The sequence below is a fragment of the Amphiura filiformis genome, chromosome 19, assembly GCF_039555335.1.
Source record: "Amphiura filiformis chromosome 19, Afil_fr2py, whole genome shotgun sequence".
Classification (NCBI taxonomy): Eukaryota; Metazoa; Echinodermata; class Ophiuroidea; order Amphilepidida; family Amphiuridae; genus Amphiura; species Amphiura filiformis.
The window spans coordinates 53,272,179-53,288,079 of record NC_092646.1 but is presented as its reverse complement, the minus strand read 5'-3'; the positions used below and the strand labels follow the sequence as shown (position 1 = coordinate 53,288,079).

General features: G+C 34.5%; 1 long non-coding RNA gene across 1 annotated transcript; it reads right to left on the bottom strand.

Moving 5' to 3' along the window:
• Positions 1-8,379: 8,379 nt before the first annotated feature.
• On the bottom strand, positions 8,380-15,901 carry LOC140141478 (uncharacterized). The gene is made up of 4 exons (XR_011857417.1): positions 15,250-15,901; positions 10,061-10,226; positions 9,482-9,588; positions 8,380-8,611 (listed from the first exon to the last, which is right to left on the bottom strand). It is a non-coding gene; the product is annotated as an uncharacterized lncRNA (long non-coding RNA).

The window sequence follows — 15,901 nt, the reverse complement described above, 5'->3', positions numbered from 1 at the left end:
TTAATATTTATCGAAGAAAGAAAACAATTCGAGTGGGTCTAATTTTTTGTTACGTATTGGGCTCTTTACATTTTAATGCGTTTTGGAGGTTACACTGTCGGAAAAACTCTTATCCAGATTTTTTTCGCATATATGGACATGACCTGACCACCAGTTATTATTTATCGAAGAAAGAAAAAATTCGAGTGGGTCTAATTTTTTGTTACGTATTGGGCTCTGTATATTTTTTATGCGTTTTTGAGGTAACACTGTCGGAAAAGCTCTTTTATCCGGATTTTTTCGCATATATGGACCTGACCTGACCTCCAGTTAATATTTATCGAAGAAAGAAAAAAATTCGAGTGGGTCTAATTTTTTGTTACGTTATGCGTTTTGGAGATTACACTGTCGGAAAAAGCTCTTTTATCCGGATTTCTTCTCATATATACGGACATGACTTGACCTCCAGTTAATATTGATCGAAGAAAGAAAAAAATTCGAGTGGGTCTAATTTTTTGTTACGTATTGCGTTTTGGAGGTTACACTGTCGGAAAAGCTCTTTTATCCGGATTTTTTCTCATATATGGACATGACTTGACCTCCGGTTAATATTGATCGAAGAAAGAAAAAAATTCGAGTGGGTCTAATTTTTTGTTACGTTATGCGTTTTGGAGGTTAAACTGTCGGAAAAGCTCTTTTATCCGGATTTTTTCTCATATATGGACATGACTTGACCTCCAGTTAATATTTATCGAAGAAAGAAAAAAAAATCGAGTGGGTCTAATTTTTTGTTACGTAATGGGCTCTGTATATTTTTATGCGTTTTTGAGGTAACACTGTCGGAAAAGCTCTTTTATCCGGATTTTTTCTCATATATGGACATGACCTGACCTCCGGTTAATATTTATCGAAGAAAGAAAAAAATTCGAGTGGGTCTAATTTTTTGTTACGTATTGGGCTCTGTATATTTTTATGCGTTTTTGAGGTAACACTGTCGGAAAAGCTCTTTTATCCGGATTTTTTCTCATATATGGACATGACTTGACCTCCAGTTGATATTTATCGAAGAAAGAAAACAATTCGAGTAGGTCTAATTTTTGTTACGTTATGCGTTTTGGAGGTTACACTGTCGGAAAAGCTCTTTTATCCGGATTTTTTCTCATATATGGACATGACTTGACCTCCGGTTAATATTTATCGAAGAAAGAAAAAAAAACGGAGTGGTTGTAGTTTTTTGTTACGTTATGCGTTTTGGAGGTTACACTGTCGGAAAAGCTCTTTTATCCGGATTTTTCTCATATATGGACATGACTTGACCTCCAGTTAATATTTATCGAAGAAAGAAAAAAATCGAGTGAGTCTAATTTTTTGTTACGTAATGGGCTCTATACATTTTTATGCGTTTTGGAGGTTACACTGTCGGAAAAGCTCTTTTATCCGGATTTTTTCGCATATATGGACATGACCTGACATCCAGTTAATATTTATCGAAGAAAGAAAAAAAATTCGACTGGGTCTAATTTTTTGTTACGTATTGGGCTCTGTATATTTTTATGCGTTTTTGAGGTAACACTGTCGGAAAAGCTCTTTTATCCGGATTTTTTCTCATATATGGACATGACTTGACCTCCAGTTGATATTTATCGAAGAAAGAAAACAATTCGAGTAGGTCTAATTTTTTGTTACGTTATGCGTTTTGGAGGTTACACTGTCGGAAAAGCTCTTTTATCCGGATTTTTTCTCATATATGGACATGACTTGACCTAAAAAATTCGAGTTGGTCTAATTTTTTGTTACGTTATGCGTTTTGGAGGTTACACTGTCGGAAAAGTTCTTTTATCCGGATTTGTTTTCATATATGGACATGACTTGACCTTCGGTTAATATTTATCGAAGAAAGAAAACAATTCGAGTGGGTCTAATTTTTTGTTACGTATTGGGTTCTATACATTTTTTATGCGTTTTGGAGGTTACACTGTCGGAAAAGCTCTTTTATCCGGATTTTTTCTCATATATGGACATGACCTGACCTCCAGTTAATATTTATCGAAGAAAGAAAAAAATCGAGTGGGTCTAATTTTTTGTTACGTATTGGGCTCTGTATATTTTTATGCGTTTTGGAGGTAACACTGTCGGAAAAACTCTTTTATCCGGATTTTTTCTCATATATGGACAGGACTTGACCTCCAGTTAATATTTATCGAAGAAAGAAAAAAAAATTCGAGGTTGTCTACTTTTTTGTTACGTTATGCGTTTTGGAGGTTACACTGTCGGAAAAGTTCTTTTATCCGGATTTGTTTTCATATATGGACATGACTTGACCTTCGGTTTATCGAAGAAAGAAAAAAATTCGAGTGGGTCTAATTTTTTGTTACGTATTGGTATTGGGTTCTATACATATTTTTATGCGTTTTGGAGGTTACACTGTCGGTAAAGCTCTTTTATCCGGATTTTTTCTCATATATGGACATGACCTGACCTCCAGTTAATATTTATCGAAGAAAAAAAAAAAATCGAGTGGGTCTAATTTTTTGTTACGTATTGGGCTCTGTATATTTTTTATGCGTTTTTGAGGTAACACTGTCGGAAAAGTTCTTTTATCCGGATTTTTTTTCATATATGGACATGACTTGACCTCCGGTTAATATTTATCGAAGAAAGAAAAAAATTCGTGTGGGTCTAATTTTTTGTTACGTATTGGGCTCTATACATTTTTTATGCGTTTTGGAGGTTACACTGTCGGAAAAGCTCTTTTATCCGAATTTTTTCTCATATATGGACAGGACCTGACCTGCAGTTAATATTTAAAAACGCTGTCAAAATCTTTTTTCTAGAAAGACTCAAAATGACTCAAAACGAGTTGCTGAGTCAATATAAAGTAATTCTATAACAAAAACAAATATTAACCAGAGGTCAGGTCATGTCCATATATGCTAAAAAATCCGGATAAAAGAGCTCTTCCGACAGGGTAAGCTCCAAAACGCATAAAATATGTAAAGAGGCCAATACGTTACAAACAATTAGACCCACTCAATTTTTTTTCTTTCTTCGATAATTTTTAACTGCAGGTCAAGTCATGTCCATATATGCGAAAAAATCCGGATAAAAGAGCTTTTCCGACAGTGTAACCTCCAAAACGCATAAAAATGTATATAACCCAATACGTAACAAAAAATTAGAACCATTCGATTTTTTGTTCTTTCTTCGATAAATATTAACCGGAGGTCAAGTCATGTCCATATATGAAAAAAATCCGGATAAAAGAACTTTTCCGACAGTGTAACCTCCAAAACGCATAACGTAACAAAAAATAAGACCCACTCGAATTTTTTTCTTTCTTCGATAAATATTAACTGGAGGTCAAGTCCTGTCCATATATGAGAAAAAATCCGGATAAAAGAGCTTTTCCGACAGTGTTTCCTCAAAAACGCATAAAAAATATACAGAGCCCAATACGTAACAAAACATTAGACACACTCGATTTTTTTTCTTTCTTCGATAAATATTAACTGGATGTCAGGTCATGTCCATATATGCGAAAAAATCCGGATAAAAGAGCTTTTCCGACAGGGTAACCTCCAAAACGCATAAAAAATGTATAGAACCCAATACGTAACAAAAAAAAATTAGACCCACTCGATTTTTTTTTCTTTCTTCGATAAATATTAACTGGAGGTCAAGTCGTTTCCATATATGCGAAAAAATCCGGATAAAAGAGTTTTTTCCGACAGTGTTACCTCAAAAACGCATACAAAATATACAGAGCCCAATACGTAACAAAAAATTAGACCCGCTCGAATTTTTTTCTTTCTTCGATAAATATTAACTGGAGGTTAGGTCATGTCCATATATGCGAAAAAATCCAGATAAAAGAGCTTTTCCGACAGTGTAACCTCCAAAACGCATAAAAAATGTATAGAGCCCAATAGGCGTAACAAAAAATTAGACCCACTCGAATGGTTTTCTTTCTTCGATAAATATTAACCGGAGGTCAAGTCATGTCCATATATGCGAAAAAATCCGGATAAAAGAGCTTTTCCGACAGTGTAACCTCTAAAACGCATTAAAATGTATACAGCCCATACGTAACAAAAAATTAGAAATGTCTTTAAAAAGACAACACCATGGATGAAATTCATGTTTCATAATTATTTCCTAGCCTCTTTACCATAGATTTGGTATGTTACATACCATGTGTCTTGAATAGCTATTGTAAGGGATAAACTGTGCATATGAGATGTGGGTTCAAATGGTTTTAATGTTCACTGGCGTGAACAAAAAGACTGACTACTCAATCCCAGGGGTTCCCTGGCTTAATTCAATCTTTATTTTCTGAATGTGTTGATTATAATTGTTACTACCCAGCTAACCAAAAAACGTTTTCTGAACGTTGTGAGAACGTACCGTTGACGTTTTCTAGACGTTCTGATAAAACGTTTTTAAAACGTAATTTTGTGGAGGGTTTTTGACGTTTTAAAAACGTTATTAAAAGACGTTCTAAAAACGTTTTCGCAACGTAAAAGACGTTTTTAAGACCTATCTTTCCGTTACCCAAGACGTATCCAGGACCTACAGAAAACGTATTGGACGTTCTAGCACGCAACTAACGTACTAAGAACGTTACAGAAACGTCCAAAACGTCCTGAAAACGTTATAGCAACGTAAAAAACGTATTGGAGGATGCATTACTCACCACCAGAAAACGTATGTTACGTTTCTACTACGTTTTAGAACGTTTTCTTGACGTTTTAGTGACGTTTAGAAAACGTGCTATGTTTTATTAGTTTAAGACAATGAAAATAAAGCGAAAATGTAATTTAATAAAAGTCCAAAACAAATATCAAATATTATTAAATTAGGCCAATACAAAATTCATGAAACAAGTTAGTTTGGCAAATTAGTGATACTTACGACTTACACGACACATAATAAATCACACCAGACAATTAATGTTGATTTGATGTGTGATTCATTAGACTTTATTCCTGTGTATGAATACTATTCTTCATTCATTTTCGTTGAAAATACTGCTGAAACATAAATTAATTTTATACAAACATGCTATGCAAAATCACCCCATGGAACATGTGGAACTTGTGTTACCATGTATCGAGTCAACTATTGTCATGACCATTGATGACTGTTTATACACTCTATTACTCGATTTATAATAATTATTGTTTAATACATATGCATGGATGGAACTACTCATGAAACCCGATTATTGTACATTTATAGGATAACAAGTTTTAAAACATGATTTATATACATGAAAACTCTCAAATATAAGTTACTATTTATAATTGAAGACAGAATAATATTCAAAAGACTAGTTTGCGTATAATGTCCTGTCAACCAGACCAAAAATGCCGTTCTGCGCAGGTCAGCAACCAATCACACCGCGCCTTTGCCCTGACGTCAGACGCAAACTAATGTTTTCAATTCGGTCTTCAGTTAAATTCGACAAACTTAATTGATTACTCTCACGTACAAAGCGCAGTTAACACTCTAAGAAATAAAGATTCTAAAAAGATTATAAAGTTGTCCTCACAGGAGAACCCTTAGAGGTTTTCTAAAGAACCAAATATGGTTCCAAGACCATCGAAAATGACCCCAAACTAAAGAACCTTTTAGAGGTTCAAGATCTAAGAGGGCGGATTCTCCTGAGAGGACAATTATTTCTTAGAGAGTTGATGATGACTAGACTTGAAAGTGCTCGTAACTTTTGCCAACACTTTGCTAAAATTAAGTCATAATTATTGTTCATGGTTTACTTTAATTTTGTAGAATTTTGCCATAGGCCTACTATGTTCGTAATGTCTAGCCCCTCTCAAATTTAATTAGCATTTATGCAAAGTAACGTGGTCCGGTTTGACACTTTGACAAGAACGTATTTGCGCGATGTTGACAAGTCGCAACTCACAACGAATATATGGCGACGGAATTAACAACACGTTATACATTTTGATTGACCAAGTTTTAAGGCAGAATTCTGTAAAATAAAAGTACCATGAACATTTATGCATTTATTTTAGGCATAATATTGACAAATGTACAGTTCATGAGCCTTTTCACGGCTCATTACCTAAATTGATTAAATGTAGGCCTATAAAGATGATAAGTCTGCATTTCCCTTATAGAACTAGCCCCGTTCTCAAACCGCGACGCCTCTCGAACAGCGAGCGGAGCGAGCAGCGAGCGCAGTGGAAAATCATCATACAGGTATCAGAGTACAGAGTGCTAGGAACTACCGGTACCCAAAGCATTAACGAGCAAATTAGTCCTATAAACGAAACTACTTTCGTTTTCGGCCATCATCTCCTCCCTGCCAGAAACGTAAATCCACAAATGTTGAAAATTATCTTCTTAAAAGAAATATTTTTACAAACGTCATTGAGATTTGAAACCCACTCCCAAAAACCTCGATCTTTTTGGTTGTTCCTTTAAGGGATGGGGTATGAACGTTTGGACAAAATTTATTGTGGGACATGAGAGCACATCAGACATATCGAATGGCATTCTGAATACGAAGAATGTCATTCTGATATCAAATAATTTTGATTTTTTTAAATTCGCAATGTAATACACATTTTATGGCAAATGATTAAAATTTATATTTTTTGAAAACTTTATAAATTTGATGTTTTATACTTAAAGTGTATTTATTTAGGATAAAAAACCGACGATCAATTTAGAAAATTTTGACCTTTCGTATCATGGATTTTTTCTCCCAAACACCCAAAAAATAGGTCTTTTGGGGAAAAATTCCATATCTTCAATACGGAAGGTCAAAATATTCAATTGATCGTCGGGTTTTCCTCCCAGCTACATACACATTTAAGAATATATCATTAGATTTATAACATTTACTTCGAGGACTGTTAATATCAAAAATGTGAACAATATCAAATGTTAATAATTTGTCATAAAATTTGTATTATACCGTTAATTTAAAAAAAAGAAAATTATTTGATATCAGAAAGACATTCTTCGTATTCAGAATGCAATTCGATATGTCTGATGTGCTCTCATGTCCCACAAAAAATACTGTCGAAACGCTCAAAACGCTCATTCCAGATCCCTTAATGTCATTAAACACGTCAAATAATTTGAATACGCATAGTCTAGTCTCAAAGATAAAATAAAACTCCTCAAATTGAATTATTACCTCTTTACTAGTGTCCCCAAATACAACGTAAAAACCACTAATTTACATTGTTTACACAACATACAGATAATATCATCACTTCCGTTGCTGATGGGCAGAGCGATTAACTGTAAACCGTTGACAAGAGCGTACTTGCGCGATTGACAAGGCACAACTTGCGAGTATGGCGACAGAAATAACAACACGTACGGCGTGTAAAGCACACATAGTAGGCCTACGCTTCGGATCGGAGGCGCATTGTGAACATCGCGGAAGTATGCTCTCGTTTTACAGCAAATTAAAATCACGGTATAGTTACTATAATCGATAAGTCGCTATAATCTGAGGCAGAATTTAAAAGTCCGAGTACATTTTCGGTCTGGTTGGCAGGATGTCAGACGCCAATTAGTCTTTTTAATTCGGGCTCAGATTATAGCATGCCCTCGAGCGTCAAGTCGCAAGCCATACATGGCCTTTAATGCAACTTTGACCAAAGGGCCGTTCATATTACGCCGCAATTGCGGTGCGGTGCGGTGCCGCACTGCAGAATACTTCAATAAATGAAGTTCAATACATTTTAACTTGGAAATGCGACGAGTAGCGTTGAGTTGAGGCAAAAAGTAATCGATTTATCGGTACCGCATCGCACTGCATTGCGGCGTAGTTTGAACGGACCTCGACGCTGCAACAATAAGGCTTTTTGAAGTATGACGGGCACAAATGGAGATGGTGTACTTTTATTTGGGTAATCTTGTGTATGCTTTCTTTCAGCATACAAAAGATTACCCAAATAAAAGTACTCTCTTTTGTGCCCGCCATACTTCAAAAAGGCTTAATATAAATCAGCGATTGTGGAAACGCACTCAGCGAATACTAGGTGATTATACACTGGTGAAGTGACGTAGTTAGTCGGATTAACTACCATAGCAATAGATGAATAAAATTTTGACTGTATCCCCCGTCTGCCTACAACGTCCATGCGGTACCGATGCATTGAACCATATATTATGTCAAAGAAATGCTAATCACTTGCACCTGTAAGATTAGCCTGTTTGAAAAGAGCGGTATTGTATTCAATCTATTATATGATTGAAGACAGGTGATGAGTGCAACCTGCTGTAGTGCAGAGCGATCTATTCAAAAATTGTATTCATCTATTGCTATGGTAGTTAATCCGATTAGGACGTCACTTCGCCAGAAACAAAAACATCTTAACATGCTTATGAGAAATGTTTTAAAATAAAAGTCTATTTTAAACTTAAACCTTATATTTATCGAATATATATACTTCAATAGACAGTGAGCACCTTGTCCGACAATGTTGTAAAACTAGCATGTTTACCAGTACAGTGCCTGTGGTCTTCAGTTTCAATGTGTCCCCTAGTCTTGTTCTTCCTCTTCCTGTTGGGAGCCACGTTCATTTTCGCCGCGCTCATCATCCTCCAATTCCCCTACAGGTACCGCTGCATCCACATTCCCAGCTTTCTATAGATAATAAATGGAAAACAATCTATTTATAAGCATGATCATCATTTTGGGAAACATCATTTTTTAATTGAACTGAAACCCGATTCCCCTTAAATCTATCAGCTCACTAAAATAGCAGCCATGACAAAATATATATAAATAGGCATAAGAAATTCTATGAATAAAAAAATACTATCAGGTTATGGTCACCCTTAGATATCCAGACAACTTATTTATATTATCAGTATCATTAATTCTGAGTAATTTTCAAGGTCTGTATAAACCATAACGAAATCATAATGCGCGCGTGGGGGTGTGTGTGGGGAGGAGGGCATGGTGCCCCTACTGAACCTAAGAGAAGTGAAAATAAACAAAAATGCTCCATAGAGAAAGAAACATCACGTAGGTGTGTGAAATGTAAGGACAAAAAGGTATGTCTCAGATACATTTGGTAAAATAGCTTTGTGCTATGCTTTATTATTTTTTAAACATTATTTTTAAAAGAAAATGAGCTGTGCGATATGCGATATTTTTTCATTTTACATTCAACGAACAATATTTATGCACTTTTGATATTCAGATACAGAAACATAGTAATACACTGCAAAAACAGTGTCTAGAGATTGAACACTTTTTTTTTGTCCTCAATTTGTAAATACGTTTAAAACCTAAACACCAATGTCAAATTTCAAAACATCATATGTTTAATATCTAAACACATTAAGACATATTAATTCCTAAACATGTTTAGCATTTAAACGTGTTTACAAATAGAGGACAAGGTGGTGTCTAGAATGAGTGCTTATATTATAATCCCTAGACATTGTTTTAGGCCTACATGAATTAAATAAATGAATTTGGCATTTCAGCAATGATATTTGAACTTACTTTATACTTTTTTCCACCTGGAAGATTTGGTGTTCTTTTCAGATAATCTCCAAGTCCCTTCTCTATCTCAACCTCCTTAGCTTGAGGATGATTCTTCATGCAAGCTTCTATAGAAAGGTGGAAATGATATGAGTTCAGTATTAAATTAAACTCCTTTATCAAAATAAACGGTCTGTATCTCAATATTAGGATTTTCCAAAAGCCTACATGTCGACGTGTTACCATACGTGCGGTCTGTGGTCTTAGGGGAATTTTTTATTTGATAAGTTTATGAATAAAGTATACACATATAATCTAAAATAACAACAACAACAAAAACCAAGTTGGAAACGTATGTCCGATTTGGGGGTCAGATTTAAATATCCATATTTTAATTTTATAGTCACAGAATATGAGTATATTACACCCACTATGATTGGTTCAGACAGCATGACAAATTATATGCATTCTGTTTAGGCTTATAGCCGATCTTAGCTCTATGGAAGCTTATGGATCTGTTTTCTCACCCAAAAGGAAAGGCCTGCGTGATTTGACATATTATGTTAATCATAGATTGTATCTTGGGCCTATGAAACTTACTGACGATAACTTTGTAGAAACTTGAAAGGGCTATCTTTAATGCTCAGCTTGCCTTTTCTCCCTATACACTGTAGGAGGACCACAAATTGTTCGTTCCCAGCTTCCTCATCATCCTCCTGATGGTTTCGTTGAGATCATGTCCTCCAACAAGACTAAGGTGTCGTATCTGGAATAAAGACATATGAATCAAAGCTAAATATTTTTAATGCATTATCGCATGGAATTTGGAAGTCAATATCGTTTATGATGTTGCCGTTGTTGATGGTTCAGTATCTTGTGATACTTTGACCCACAACTGAATAAAGTTATTGTGATTTTCATCGCAAGTGCAAAATGTCAAACATAGGCCTATTTTGAATTATGGCCTATTTATAAATGATCATGATTATTAGTACTTCAATTGTGTAAATCAACCACAATTTCATATTGTGTACTTTTGAACACACGAAAATTGCATCTTAATTCATAATTTTGTTTTTAAAGCTAGTATAGGGTGGAGGCAAGGGAACATTTTGCACAGGTTATGATTGTTTGGTATAAAATGACAGTTCCTGAGAAATATTAAAATATTTAAAGAACCTCTCGTGTCTATTCGATATTCCTATATTAAAATACATGTATATAGAAATATTTTTGGCTGAGTGGAGTTTTAATATAAAACCACATGCGGCCCTCATGTGCATGTTTTGCAAAAGCAAACTTATAGTTAAGGGCTGGGGTATGAACGTTTGGACAGTATTTATTGTGGGACATTAGAGCACATCAGACATATCGAATTGCATTCTGAATACGAAGAATGTCCTTCTGATATCAAATAATTTTGATTTTTGAAATTCGCAATGTAATACATATTTTATGGCAAATCATTAAAAATTGATATTTTTGATATTTAACAGTACTTGAAGTAAACTTTACAAATCTGATGATTTATACTTAAAGTGTATGTAGGTGGGATGAAAAGCCGACGATCAATTGAAAATTTTGACCTTTCGTATTGAAGATATGGATTTTTTCCCAAAACAAAGTCTTTTGGGAAAAAAATCCATATCTTCAATATGAAAGGTCAAAATTTTCAATTGACCGTCGGCTTTTCCTCCCTGCTACATACACTTTAAGAATATGTCATTAGATTTATATAATTTACTTCGAGGATTGTTATATATGGCCATGCGTTATGAGTTGGGGGTCTCATAGGCTGGAGCCCGGACATTTGCGCAGAATTTTTTGCATAAATGTTGAATTATTTAATTACTGTAGATACCTACATAGGTAAATTATATACCAAATTAAAGCTCTTAGTGAGTGCTTCAAATTGGTACCTTAACTTTTAATATAGTACATATACTTCAAAAGTTATAGCAGCTTAACGAAAAAAATGCCAGGGTGGAGTCGGCCCATAATATGCTGGCCCATAATATGCACTTTTGTGTTAAAGTTTGCTCCAGCTTATTTACATGTTGTTTCTGATTTGTTTATTTGGCCAAAATGAGTAAAATGGCCTAATTATGACAAGCCTGAATACTATTAGGTATTCTGAATGTGTAATCATCTGAGTTTTAGGGTTTTAATTACATTAATTAGCCAGGGTGGAGTCGGCTTACGATATGCCTGCCTGAGAAATGCCTGCTCAGGATATGGTCTTTTCCGGTGAATTTTGCGAAAACTTATCAGGATTGCATTTCTGATTTGATATATACATTGTCAAATTTAAATATTTAAGATACAAACATAACCTCTACACATGTTCATGGTCTTGGTAAAAAAAAAATGGGGGGGGGGGGGCCAGGTATTTTACATGTTCAGTGACGCATTAGTACGTTTTTCGAGGGGCAAAGACAAAAAAATCCTGGTGGCAATCATTTTGACCATGTGTTACTGTGATAATTGTGCAAAGAGATGTACACTTTTGTACTCTACATTTAAGCCCAAAATTAAGGTGAAAATTTGTGTTTACCAGCTAGGACAATTTTCAATTTTACACTATGGGGGGGGGGGATTTTCTTTGGGGAGGGAGTTGGTGGGTTTTTTTTGGGAGGGGAGCATGAAATTTTCTTCTGGGGGGTTGAGTTAGCTAACCAACTAATTGTGGGGCTCAACCCCTAACTCCCTTGGTATTCACACAATTTCAAAGGACTACATGTATTTAAAGTCAACTTTGTTCATCATTTGATTATGTATTAATTAGCACTGACTTCATCTAAGTTTTTGCGATTCTTTGTACCGGTACCTGTACCTTTCTATCATTAAGTAATTTTGTACAAGACACTTCCCAGGAGGCAGTCATTCCAAAAGAAACTGTTTTGTATGTTGGGATTGATGAGTTGCAAACATAGATCTGCAATTAACTACAAAGCAACCAAACTTATTATTTTGAATCCTGTTGATGACTGTGATATCACGTGGCCACATGCAACTTAGTACATACATGTATGTAACTTCAAACTTCATATTATGGACAAGAAAATATTTCAAAATATAGCAGGTGAATAACTTGTTGTATTTATGTACATGGCATTCTTGTACTTAGAAAAGTTAATTTTTCTAAATAGAACATGTTTTATTAATTTCATCAAATTCTGCTCTGTTTTTGAATGGCACGTTTTAACCCTTGCGCAATCTGAACACCGTAACAGGTAGCATAGTAAAACTATATGTTTTCTGAAAGCATTTGATGTGAGGAATGCAAAAATGAAGTCTGTTTTGATGTAGGGTAAGGCATGTTGAAAATAGGACCACTTGATCTTTGGTTATTTTTTTTTTTAATTTTCCCTTTTTAACTTCATATATATTTCTTAGTACTACCCCTACATCAGAAATAACTGCATTTTTGGATTCCTCATGAAATTTCCTTTCAGAATATGTATACTTTGCCTATAGTAGCATGTACATGTACTGAAATAATTAATTATAAACGAAAAATGGTGCGATTTCCCAAAAATATGCAATGTCCGGCAAAAATCCCCCACCTCAAAACGCATGGCCATATCAAACATTTGAATTTATATCAATTTTTTATAATTTGTCATAAAATTTGTATTATATTGTGATTTTCAAAAAATGAAAAATATTTGATATCAGAAAGACATGCTTCGTATTCAGAATGCAATTCGATAGGTCTGAGGTGCTCTCATGTCCTCTAAAAATACTGTCGAAACGCAATAAACGCTCATTTTAGATCCCTTAAGAGTGCACCAAAATATTGACATAGTTTTTTTGTATTTCAATCAGGTACAATAAAAAGCTATCTTGTCATGTTTCTTTACAAAGTTCTAATTGATAACTAACTAAACAGCAGATTGCGTAACTATATCACTCTTTAAACAAATGATAAACTTCAATGTTGCAAAATATGGAATATGGATATTTTTCGACAATGTTCTTAGCACATCGAAAAATGTTTCAACAGAACGAAGGACAATATCTTAAACTTCTGAACCAGCAGTTGCCAGACCTTAAGGCCTATATGATTTTATGACATGTTACATGTACAAAATAAGTAATTGTCTTGCTTTTAAAACTTTATACGAAGGAGAACAACTAAGATTACAAGAGATGGTAATCTAATACTAATGGATATGCGTTTTCCCAGTCGCCACCCAAACAGGGTGGTGGGTTATGTATTTTAAATTGTGATCTGTTTAATTGATAAAATGTCATAGTTTGTTTTGGTGTCATTTGAAAGCTAAAACACCACTAACATTAGCAACCCTGTAAATATGAACAATGTAGCTTTTCAACTACTGGAGATGTGTGGTTGATCGAAAGTTGTGAGGGAAGGATGGGGAAGAGGAGCGCACAAAGTCTATGGGAACTGGGCGTTTCGCATGTGTAACTTGAATAAATTAATGACTACAGGGGCTACATGAACTTGATTTTGGTCTTAATTTACAGCTAAAAATTCTACTTGTTGTTTTTAATCATTTTGAACTCTTATGCATGCATACCTAGGGCTAAAGAATCGTACTGGTCATCGATCTCTTTGATTTTTTTTAATTCAGTGCTTTCAGGCAACACAAACCTAATTAATTACACTAAAAATAAAAACAAATGTGTTCCACTTCCAAGCAATCAATATACATCATTATTCATTTGCAATCATTTCATAAATATTCCAACATCTGCAACATTCCATTGTTTAGGGCAAAAATTAGCGTACTTGAACTTCTCTGGGTAATATATGATTTATAGGTCATACCATCTTTTGTTTTTAACCATGGACTTGGAGTTTGTGACTAACCCAGAACATAGGTCAAGACTGAGGTGGTACAGGTGAAGTTCTGGGTGCACAAAATACACCTCTGGGTGCAATAACCGGCAACATGATAATCATTTCAATGGATTTCCAGTAAACCCTTCTGCCTGACTTTAAAGTAATTATTCAAATTATGAGGTTTTGGGCGCTAAATACTCCCTATTAATCACATATTGCTTACATATTGGGTAACCACGGCCACTCTTTTTTGCACTTGTAATTATTAATGTTACTTCTCACGTGTTCTGTTTTTATACTTGATGACTTCTCTTACTACTTTCAGGAATTTGCCTGTGTAAATATACATGATATAGATGAGAATAATAATATAGCCTACTTGTAATTAAATCAGGTACTAAGTTGTCCGACGATCTGATGATCGAGTGTCATGAGTGTCATGCTAATCTAATACTCATCTAACACATTATGTCAGATAGACTTATGAAATAGGTATAACAATTTGACAAACAAGACAAAACTCAAGTCAATAAACCACCTTGAATTTCAACCAAATAATTAATTGTAGGCACGGCCTTTCGATTCTGACAACATCGCCGATCTTTTTCAATTTTGAGATTGCAATTTTATAAAGCTTTCAATCACGACGAATAGGCCAGCTATACGAATGCATCACGAACATACAAGTATTTTATTTAGTAGTACCAATACGGAATTAAACCATGAATATCATCAAACCTTACAACATACTTTTAAGTCAAGAATGGTAAATAATTAGAAAAACAATATCCTATTAAAAACATCTTAAGTCCTCAGCTTTTAAAGACTTTCCTCGAATTCAAATTACATCAACCGTCATTATATTGTGGATGCCATATGTTACTCATTGTACTTAAAACTTCACTGATTAAATTGACTAAAAACATACACGCTTTAACATGTTTAATGCAAATATAGTAATAATAAAATACAATCTTACCTTTGTTTGGTAGAACTGAAAGAAACAGATGCAAATAGTTCCTTTTGATGAGCAACTTGATGTATATTCCTTAGAACAGCATGCCAGCATAAACGATCGTGTGAAACGTATAATTTTTCACATTCCAGGTTTGAATTTTGGGTTGCCAGACGATTCACAAAACCATAAAACTTTTATATAGGTCACACTTAAAGATGTCAAGCAAGTCAAACACCCGGGTCATACATCACAATCTCTAAGACACAGTTCCTCACTAACCAGCAGCTTATGCTAGGCTTAGGCTGACTTTAAAATGTTGGTTGCAAAAGCTTATCTCTACAAATTGAGATCAACGTCCGAGAAGTGATGTTGTCGAATGCATATAATTGAACCGTGCTGTGATGAAGAGATTGTTATAATAAAAAGGACTGCGTGAAACACTTGCCAAATTAGGTACATGTTTCCTGATTGATGCACATATAATAAAGAATTAAACAGTTAAACTTGTATTCATCAACAATATACAGACATCATTGACTTCACAATTGCTGGGATTTATATGCGCGCACAGCAGGCGAACATTAAGTTTCATATTTTGAAGTGAAAGTTGATACACATTTGGGTTCATTTCCCACGAAGCGCGCAAAAATATGCAATTTTACACTATTTTATA